The sequence below is a fragment of the Lissotriton helveticus genome, chromosome 1_1 (genome assembly GCF_964261635.1).
Source record: "Lissotriton helveticus chromosome 1_1, aLisHel1.1, whole genome shotgun sequence".
Taxonomy (NCBI): Eukaryota; Metazoa; Chordata; class Amphibia; order Caudata; family Salamandridae; genus Lissotriton; species Lissotriton helveticus.
The window spans coordinates 115,766,273-115,776,599 of NC_136057.1; the positions used below are offsets into that span (position 1 = coordinate 115,766,273).

Below are 10,327 nucleotides of genomic sequence, written 5' to 3' on the forward strand. Positions count from 1 at the left end.
CGTAGTCCAGGCGGGATACAACCAACGCCTGAACTACCGTTCTTTGTGTGGAGGGGGGCAGCATCCACAGGATTTTTTGAAGACATCTCAAGGTGGCGAAACAAATAGAGGCTACCTTTACAGCCTGCTGTCTCATTGTGAGTTTCTCATCAATGAGGAACCTGAGATTGCGTACTACTGTTACAGGCTGAGGGGTAGGTCCCATATCATTGGGCCAATGGTGGGGGCCCCAGAGATCTTTACCCCTGCCAAGTATCACAACCTCGGTCTTGTCACCGTTAAGTTTCAATTATGTGTTTTCTCATGAACAGTAAGGTGATTTTCACACTGAAGGTTTTCTGGCATTCAGAGCACTGGTGAGGTTTTCCCCCAGTGTGAGTTCTCTCATGTAAAGTTAGACTGAGTTTATGACTGAAGCTTTTCTGGCACTGAAGGCACTGATGAGGTTTTTCCCCAGTGTGAGTTCTCTCATGTAATGTTAGACTGAGTTTATGACTGAAGGTTTTCTGGAATTCAAGGCACTGATCAGGTTTTTCCTCAGTGTGAGTTCTCTGATGTACAATAAGACTGGTTTTATAACTGAAATGTTTTAGGCATTCAGAGCACTGATAAGGTTTTTGCCCAGTATGTGTTTGTTCATGGTGAGTGAGACTATCTCGTTCACTAACGTTTTTGTGACATTCAGAGCACTCATATGGTTTCTCCCCAGTGTGAGTTCTCTCATGGAAAATAAGACCAGTTTGCAACCAATAGCTTTTTAGTGGCATTCAGAGCAGTGATATGGTTTTTCCCCGGTGTGGGTTCTCTCATGTTGAGTGAGAAGGTATTTACGACTAAAGTTTTTTGGGCATTCAGAGCACTGATGGGATTTCTGTCCAGTATGGGTTAACTCATGCCGGGTGAGAACTTTTTTCCGACTGAAGGTTTTCCGGCATTCAGTGCACTTATAAGGTTTTTGCCCAGTATGCGTTCTCTCATGTTGAGTTAGATCTGCTTTACATTGGTAACTATTTAGGCATTCAGAGCACTGATACGGTTTCTCTCCAGTGTGAGTTCTCTCATGTTGACTGAGAAGGGTTTTACAAATGAAGCTTCTCTGACATTCAGAGCACTGAAAAGGTTTTTCTCCAGTATGTATTCTCTCATGTCGAGTAAGGCTGAATTTACTTAGGAAACCTTTGTGGCATTCAGAGCACTTATGAGGTTTTTCCCCAGTGTGAGTTCTCACGTGTCGAGTCAGATGCTGTTTTCGAGTGAAGCGTTTATGGCATTCAGAGCACTGATAAAGTTTTTCCCCAGTGTGAGTTTTCTCATGCTGACTGAGACTTGATCGACACCTAAAGCTCTTGTCACATTCAGAGCATGTATGAGACTTCTTTTTGGTGCTAATATCTCCAAGTTCAGTTTTGTCTTGTATACATTCCATTATGAGATAAAAATTTATTTCTGAATTTAATATCGCCAAGTTGGGATTTGCCATAAGACAAGACTAAATCTTATTCAGCATGTGATTAGCATCACACACCAAAATGTGCAAATGTGCTGCACTTGTTCAACTTAACACTTGGACATTTATTTAGCCAAAGATCACTTCTCTGTAGAGTTCACAGTTTATAACCTCTGTTGGCAACCTAATTCACCCTACAACTTTAATATCAGCAGCCCCTGGTACTTATGGGGAAGCCTCTCATGGGATTATTGCCTCTTCATTACATCCATGTAGATTCTCTAACCCTTTTCTCGAACGTACTCATTTATGAGTTTATGAAGCCCTTAACAGGTCTTTGGTTGGTGTTCAGTATTTCAAAGCTAGGTACATATTCACATAATGTATGGGCATGAAGATTCAGAATACTATTGTTTATCAGTAGCAGCACATTGTTTCTTGTCACCCTTCTACGGATGTCGTCTATATTTGTATATAAGACTACAATAAGGATTTTAGTGATTTTGAAGGTCTTGCCCGGTAACAAATACCTGAGGTCACTTTTAATGGGTAAGAATGGTAGTGGACATGTGGACCTGGACTACAAGCAAAATGTGGTCATTGGTCACAGAGGTGCATTTATTTTCCCTCATTCTCCTTCCCTTGGTCCCAGATATACCCACATCGCTAGTTCGTAACTAGCAGATATCTTAGTCCTAACTTGACTACCTGTCTTTTAAGCAGCTTTGTTTACAATGTATAAGTGACTAACAGATTTTTGTTTTTGATTTAACGACAATTCACTGCATATGGTGCTCAAGTGTTCGATTTGCTGAGGTCTGTTGAAAATTCTTCAAGTCCCACTTGTTCTGTGTGTATTCTCTTCTCTTGGATCAGATAGAGCTTTAGACTGATGCGTGTCCTCACTGGTTCAGACAGATGGTCTTCCTGCCCTGGGTTGGCATCTCCAGGGCATTCTTCATATACCATTAGAGCAGCAGGAAATCTATTTAGAGAAACTGCTTTCACGTTCTTTATTTTACTCTAATCCAAGTTCCTCACCACATCTTTTTCCTGGATACTTTCCTCTTGGAGCTCTGAAGCAACTTTACTTCTTTAGCATCGGTCCTTTATTAGCTTTCAATTATTTGCTTATTACTGATCACCATTGTGTCTTCTACGCCAACACTTCAATCGTCTGTGGATTTAAAACCAGAGATTGTTAAAGAATGCAAACTGGCACAAAAGAATATCATTTATTAGCTAATACACACAACTGAGTTAATTTTGAGACAGGGATGAGAGGGCTCTATGCATTTTCGAGATAGAAAGCTTGAGAACACTGGAATACTAGGTTGAGGAGGTCTAAAGATGGAAATTCTGATGAACAGTTTTGTGCACATCAGTAATCATCAGTAAGCTATTCAAGTGTCTGATCAAAACTTCCTCCCACTCACTGTGCGGTATACCTCTACGCACAACTCCCTAAACCAGGCAAGCAATATCTCAAAGAACAAGCATGCACACCCTCATATGGAATATCATGGCTAACCTTAAGCTGGCAGTTGAAATAACTATGGCTCAGGAAACTAGGAGACCGCCTAGATCTCCAACCACCACAATCAAACACACAGTATCAAGCACACCTAGATGGATCTCTATGCCTCTGCCAAACACAACTATTCGCCTCAACAGGACAACAAACCAGATGTTAGAGGTGGACATTGATGACCTTTGCCAATCCTACATAACATACCCTCACCACACAGAAACAACTTATAAAATACACACTATAGCTATAAATACTTCTCTGGAGCAAAGAATCATAGCCTCTCAAAAGTAAGACAGGTCACCTTCATTCCAGGTAATCAAGACAGAAAAAGAGAGCATAAAAAGACACTTAAAAGCTTACTGCACAACTGCAATCAGCAGCGAAATATGCCAAAGACATAGCCAACCCCATCCTGTCAAATAATCTAGACCAAGTGTGTGGAATTTAATAAAATATCTACTTGTCCAAGGGGCAGGTTGCTTCATCAATCTACTTGTCTTGTAACAAAATCCACTTGTCCCTTTAGTGCCATGAGGTGTGGCGACAAATTATGGCAGCAATCTCCTTATATAAGAGCTCTGATAGAGCTGCTCAGATTATGCCAAGGCTCATACCATAGTAGTGTTTTAATAGTTGGGGTCCCCTTATGTTTCAACGTTTCTGCAGATCTACATACTGGGGCTGAAGTTAGTGGTAAGCAATAGTTCTAGGGTTAGAATGCCCTTTTGAGTCAGTGCAAACCTACTGACTTGCATATTTTAAGGGTTTTCAACAACTCTTCTCTGATCTTTTCCCATACTGAGAAATATTGGAAATGTACTCCTTACAATGGCAGACGTAAACCTTCTTCCAGAGTTGGGGAAAAAAGTAGTTGGCGGGAAAGTGAACTTGCAAACACTCAGAGGTTTGCATGAGCAAAGATACACATGCATATTTGCTCATGACAAAATGCAGTTCACAAGTATTTTCTAGGAGTACTATTTTTGTCCTACTTCTGTAAATTCTTGGGCATTTACAAAAGCTGTATAGCTGCACTTAATGCAAAGGACATAGACTTCCTTTAATAATTGAGCCCTTAATTTGGTCTGGTGTTGACCATGATGCTTTGCGTTTATTAAAATGTTGTCTCTCTGGGGTGTCCTGACACGGGAGACCCCCCTGTGGAATAACGGGCAGTTGCCTCAGCTGGCGGTTCTACCAAGACTCAGGGGGTGGGATGCCATCGGCATATCAACCTTGGGTGACGTGGTGGCCGATACCGTCATTAAGTCCTTTCGGGACCTACAGGAAGAATACCAGTTGCAGCGGCACAGTTTTATCAATACCTACAGCTGAGGCATGCGCTATCCCCAAGCTAGCGTGGTCTGGAGGACATCCCTGAGTTCAGTCCGATAGAGGCCAAACTCTTCATTGGAGATCTGGGAGACAGGAAGATCTCGCCCATATACCGAACCCTAGTGAGATACTGTTCCCCCACACTTCAGAAGCTTCGGATGGACTGGGAGGCCGCGTGCGGGGCCGCCATTGCAATGCGACTCCGTCTAGTCCAATTTAAATACCTTCATAGGGTGTATTATACTAGGACGTGCCTTTAGCGGGCGGGGATGATTGTCTCACCGACATGCTTGCGCTGCGATCAGGCAGAAGGTACATTCATCCACACAATATGGCACTGTACAATCTTAGAGCGTTTCGGGGGGGGGGGGGATCTTTGCCTGTCTTGCGGAGGTCCTGGGTTGGGAGCAGGCCCGCACTCCACAGCTGGCCCTTTTACACGTGATGGATGGGGTGGGGGGCAACAGATATAAACAACACCTTTTATTATTAGGGCTCACCTTAGCAAAGCGAGATATTGCACAGGCATGGAAAGCGACGAGGGCCCCCACGGTGGCGGTCTGGAAAAATGGGCTTGATTTCTGCATGGGTCTGGAGCAACCTATTTTTGTGGCCCGGGGGGTGGTGGGGTGGACCGTAAGTGCTTTATTGTATTTTCCTTTTTCTTCCCTTTATTTTTATGTATAACTGTGCATATGGACCTGTGGACTTGTGTGACCGGGAGGTGGGGGTTTTAGGGGGTGTTGGGCAAAGGGGGAGTTGGGGTAGGAGTGGGGAGGCTTGGGTTCCTTTTTTTTTTGTTTATAAAGTTTCTGAATTGAACAGTCAATGGCAAACGTGAATTGATGCAATGTTTTTGTAGTTGCCTCTGGGCTGCAGGGGGCTGCTTGATATGTGCTATTTGACTAATAAAATCTGTTAAAAAAAAGAAATGTTGTCTCTCTCTCTGAATCGGCTGGCTTCACTGTGAGTGACAGCTTTCTGCTTTCACAAGGAGCATATCAGCACACAGTAGTTTTGCTCAATGCCAGTAACTACTGTGGCAGTCTATGCTATTTGAGACCAAAAACAATTGTTGCTTTTGCCAAAGTTTGTTATAATGGTGAGGGGCCCGGCAGCTCCCACACCAATAAGGTTTTACAAAAACCATGCCAAAGCAATTCGCACATTGACAAAACTAAAAAGCTGACCAGGAATTTCAGACCTACTGGCTTTGCCGATGCTAGTTTATTTTGGTTTCCCATATTCTTACTGAAACTGGTTACACTGATTTCCCATAATGAATAGTTTGGGGAAATAATAGCATGCATGAACACGTTACTAAATGATGCTGCAGCTGCAAAGAAATGGTGCCTGAAATTTTACCGTAGTTTAGCTAAATGTTTTTTTTTCTGCATAGAGTTGCCAATTTAGATGCTTTCGGTACTTTGGCACTGCTGATCAGTGTCAAAGTACAAGTGTTCCCTGTGTAAAGTGTAATGGTAATTGGTTGGCCATGATTGGTATGTTTGCCTTACCAGTAAAGACCCTAGTGATGTGCACTGTGTGTGCCAGGGCTAGTAATGCAAAGTGCGCGGAGAAAGGAACTCAGGCCGGCAGTGTAGGGCCTGCACGTAGTTTGCTAAGTTAGCATGTTCTACTGACAAGTGCAACCACTTGTCAAGCCTCATTTTCCCTTTTGTGTACACAGTGGGCACCCCTGTGGTAGGTCCCGGGTAACTCCTGAGCAGGGTGCAGTGTAAGTAAAAGGCAGGACATATACTGAGGTGTGTGCTATGTCCTGACAAGGAAAACACTCCATTTCGTTTTTCACTGGTGAAAGGCCATCCTGCCCATAGGACAGAATGGGGGAGGCTGTGTATTGTGATTGTTAGCCTAGTTTCCCATAGGTTTAAAATGGAGAGGTGAAGTTTAGTATGTACAAACTCACAATGTCATAATACATCTTTCTATGAAAGTGGTTGTGTCACGTTGTGTTCAGAAGCCACTCTATTAGAAAGTGGCTGAGTTTTGTGCTTTAAGCATTTCTGTGTGTCTCTGCTGAATGTGGATTGATTGACTGGATCTGAGGTGAGAGGAGCTGGTAGAGGTCTTGACTCAGGGAGGGGTTGAGATGGCACAAGCTGCCCTGCATCTGGGGAGTAGGGGGGAGGAGAAGACCGGGAAGTGAAAAGGCCTGGGTTGCTGCTATAAAACAATTGACCCATCTCCTGCTGAGTGATTAAGGATCCAGACCCCAGTATCAAAGGGAGAAAGGTGACACTGGGAAGGAGATACCCAGATCTGATTTAGGCAGGGGTCAGGGACCCCTGAGCACACCAAACTTCAAAGACATTTAAGGGTATAACTATGAGAGCTCAGACCCCTGAAGGTTGGAATAGAAATGGATTGAGACTGAAAAGGCTTGGACACATTTAGGGGTCAAAAGGAACCTCTCCGAAGGAAGGAACAACTGAAGAGACCGCTGGGAAGGACCGACCCCTGCTCTGTGATCTGGGGCTGGTCTGCAGTTTGCTGTTTTAACCAAGGAAGAGGCTGTTGGGACTGTGTTTTGTGTGCCTGGGCCCCCCTGCATGAAGAAGACTGTGCTTTGTGCTGTGTCTTGTTTCCCAAAGGGCCCGAGGTGAGCTTGCTCCCTCTTTGGAAACACGAGAAGTTTCAAGCAACGTGGTGGGTGCGTGTTGTGGCAGCTTGAGACCCTCGGAAGGTGTGCTCTGTGATCTTGGGCACACAAAGAAGCGAGGGTGCATGTCGTGGTGCACAGGAGGCCCTGGTGAAGAGCGCTTGGTCAACATGTGCATCAAAGGTGAATTGAGTCTCGAACGCGCTGGGTGCGTGTCGTGGTGCACTACAGGCATTGGAGAAGAGCGCCTGGTCAGCGTGTGCATCGAAGACTTGAGACTCCGACACGCAGGGTGGGTGTCGTGGTGCACTGCAGGCACTGGTGAGTTTGCCTGGTCAGCGTGTGCATCGTGGTGAAGGTAGTCTCGGACGCGCAGGGTGCGTGTCCTGGTGCACAGGAGGCGTTGGTGAGGAGCACCTGGGCAACATTTGCACTGGAAGTGGAGTGAGTCTCGGACACGCAGGGGGTGTGTCGGGGTGCACCAGTGGTGCTGGTGAAGAGTGCCTGGTCATCTAGTGCACCAGAGGCGAAGTGAGGCTCGGGCACAGTGAGCATGTCGTGGTGCAGCTGAAGGCTTGGTGAAGAGCGCCTGGATATTAGGGCACCGAAGTTGGAGTAAGTCTCAGTGAAGAGGTGCGTGCTTTGGTGCAACCTGGGACTGTGGAGGTGATTGACTGATCATCGTGTGCGCCGGAAGAAACTGACTCTCTGCAGCATGGTGTGCATGCCTTGCTGCCAACTGTGACGTGCTTACAATATGTAGTATTTACTAAGTAGAATCTTTACCCTGTTGGAAACTTTCTCTGTAGAACCAAAAAATGAGAGGATCATAATGGACACATGCAGTCAACTGTCATCTGCACACAGAATTACTCTTCAGTGGAAAGATTTATAAGGTGTTCAATACTCTACATACCTATATGTATTAAGAGCACAAGTTTTGTAAACATACTCATTAGCTAGATACAGCCTGTATAAAACTGGGTAGAAAATTAATATGGTAACTACTCACCACTGTGTAGACAATAAAACAAACTAACATACTTTGTGAGCCGTCATCAGTGATGTCATCAATTATGTCATTTGAGGTCATCAGTATTGTCTCAAATTATGTTACAGAACATGTCATGAATGCATCAGGCTCAAGAAGATGTAACGAACTGAGCAAACTTGGAAGAACAACTTAATGTTGAACAGAAACAAATATATCAGCAAGTGAGACAACAGATTGACCATTGATTTCTATATGAAAAGAAAGAATGCACATGCACATCATTTCAACCTATCCGAATGTATGTGAGTGGACATGCTGGAACAGGAAAAAGTTTCTTAATTAAAGTAATTACTAGTTATCTACAGAAAACAACTGAGTCACATTTGTCAGTTTTCGGAGATCTATTGCAACTTACTCCCGTAAAAGGACAACCAGTATTTAAAACACTTGCGCATGAAGACACCAGAAAGTCTCTGGGTAGTGTTGGAAACATTAACATTTGGTCATATTTTGAATACAAAGAACTCATTACAAATATGCGACAGGCAAATGATGTTGATTTTGGAACTATTCTTCAATATATAAGAATTGGAGTACTGATAGAACATGGCAAACAAGCTTTGCAGAGTAGGTTACTTTCCAATTTGTTTCCAAATGAAAATATAGTTCCTGAGAAAATATACATGAAAATTGCAGAAAACAAATCTGTAATCTGCTTAATGCCAACACTGCGTGGGTGTTCTATATACAACTTTTGAAGCTGGAAAATGAAGAAATATTAAAAATGGAAGCCATCGATAAAATAGAGCATGAAGGAATCACTATTATTTTGACAGAAAAATTGAAGACAAAATTGGATTCTTTAGAAAAATTGATATCTAAAACTGCTGGTTTAGAAAAGAATCTATATGCATGTAGAAACTGTCGGATAATTTTAAGGCATACAAATTCAATGTAGAAAAAAGGTTTAGTTAATGGAGCAATGGGCAAAGTTGTGGATTTTGTTAATTATTCGAATAAAGATGGTATTGAATTTTTAAAAATTAAATTTGATCAGACTGAAGAAGTGAAACAAATTGGTCGTTGTTCAGTTTGTTTTTTGCTTGTTAAAGATTTATATGTCCGTAGAAACCAGTTTCCAGTTTCTCTCGCATATGCAGTGACTATTCATAAATCTCAAGGTTTAAGTGTAGATAGTGCTTTGGTGAACATTGGAAGTACTGTGTTTAAAGAGGGTATGGCATATGTTGCTTTGTCGCGAGTCAAAACATTATCTGGTTAGTTTTTGATTGATTTTGATGACACAAAGGTTATTGCAGATGCAAACTGTGTAAGAAAGTATAATAGGTTAAGAAGAACATATGCTCCCAAATTTAGGTCAATATCCTGAATTTGATAAGCGTGAAGTAGGTCGAAAAAGAAGGTATGAGAATATCTGTAGTGAAGGTATACAGAAGGAAAAAACAAACAAGTTAATGTCATTGCAAGCAAAAAGAAAAAAGGCAATGGTTATCAGTTTGAAAATAGTTCAGGTGTCAACTGCTATGCTAATGTAGTGGTCAATGTTGTTTTTTATCTTGAAGGTTTGCAACAGCAAATTATAGAGAATCGGGGAAAAAGATTTGTTCCTTGTTGCATTCCATTTATGAAAAATTGAGAACTGATATAACTAAAATACAAAGCGTTTGTGATGTTCGTAATCTTTTGGATGTATATTCTGGTTCTACACAATTTACGCAGAATATCCAACAAGTTGCTCAGGAATTTCTAATGTATATGCTTACCGTATTGGAAAATGAAGGCGTAGTAATAAGAAATATTTTTGGCCTTTGTTATAAATGGGAACATCATTGTGAAAATTGTATGTATACATGTAGCACTAATGTAGACACTGAAAGATTTCTATATTTGACATTACCGGACAGTAAATCAGTGTCTTTCAATAAATTAGTTAAAGCAGCCAATCAAAACATGGAGTGTAGCCAATGCAAATCAGAAATGTTATCAACGTTATTTATACAAAGATATGGACAATATATAATTTTAATGATGCAACGTTGTACAACTGATGGGAGAAAATTAGACACTTTAATAAAACATTTTTTAGCAACTCAACTATCAATATCAGGAAGGACTTTTGTAGCAGTAGCAATAATTTTCCATGATGGTCCTTCCACAACATCTGGACATTACACTGCCTATCTAAAATGTGAAAAAGGCTGGAAACTTTGTAATGATGCTGAGTTGGTTTTCAAACGTTTGCCTAGCGAATTACCAAATTCCTACCTAATATTTTTAAAATCAAAGTTTTAGGAAGATAATTCAGCCTCTGAGGAATTTATTATTATGATTTAATATGATTACTATTGGACCATTTAAATAAAAAGGATTGCAATA

At 41.9% G+C, this 10,327-nt stretch overlaps 1 pseudogene; it reads right to left on the reverse strand.

The window, feature by feature from the left end:
• Positions 1 to 278: 278 nt before the first annotated feature.
• On the reverse strand, positions 279 to 1,426 carry LOC144759406 (uncharacterized; annotated as a pseudogene).
• Positions 1,427 to 10,327: the final 8,901 nt, after the last annotated feature.